Source organism: Cyprinodon variegatus, unplaced genomic scaffold, assembly GCF_000732505.1.
Source record: "Cyprinodon variegatus isolate N-32 unplaced genomic scaffold, C_variegatus-1.0 Scaffold1710, whole genome shotgun sequence".
Classification (NCBI taxonomy): Eukaryota; Metazoa; Chordata; class Actinopteri; order Cyprinodontiformes; family Cyprinodontidae; genus Cyprinodon; species Cyprinodon variegatus.
In genome coordinates this window covers 81,195-82,007 of record NW_015152163.1, presented here as the reverse complement: position 1 = coordinate 82,007, position 813 = coordinate 81,195, and positions in this window count along the sequence as shown.

Sequence of the window (813 nt, the reverse complement as noted above, 5' to 3'; positions counted from 1 at the left end):
AGTCCTTATTTATGTTTTACATTTGCCTCCTGCTGGGACTGCGGCGCCCCCTGGTTCCTTTAGAGACTTGATCTTTTACTCCAGATGCCACATCGTTTTTTTTCCGTCTCTTTTAAACAAACTTGAAAAAGTTCAGTCTAAGCAACTGAACGAGAAGTTCTCTAGAAGACGTTTCACCTCTCATCCGTCTGGAGGGTTCTGACGACGCCTAGTTTGACACCAGCAGAAACCATTCCTACCAAACTGTTCTGTGGAGGGAATTCTCAGTCATCCGAGTCGGAAGCATTCCAAAAAACAAACAACAATGCAGCAATTGAGTTAATCCGTGTGTGGTTCAATCTTTGTTTTTTTTTTCGTTTCAAAACAAAAACGAAAACACAAAAGCATGCGGTTTTTCTGTTTTTCCGTTTTTAAAACCTAAATGGAAAAAATGAAAAATCGAATTAATAGAAAATCAACAGCGTTTGAGTTTTGTTTTGCCATCTAAATGAAAATTTAGAGGAACAGTTTTGAAAACTTTCATTCTTTTCCTGCTTTGTGTGTCAACTTTCACGGTTGCTAAGCAACAGGGCATACGGCGGTAAAACCCACCGAAGGGTAGACCTGTTGGAATTCACAGCCAAAACTCTCCTTATTTTTACGGACTTCGTAGGATCCAGTCTAGGTAGACCGCGTCCTTGGAGGATGCAGCCCAGGATTTCGAACAGAACCAAACGTTTCCATTTTGGCAATGCTAACTGAAAAAGTTCTTGTGGTTTGTAATGGCGGTTGGCAAGAAATTGAAGGCGTACATTACCGCCACCTACTGGTAAC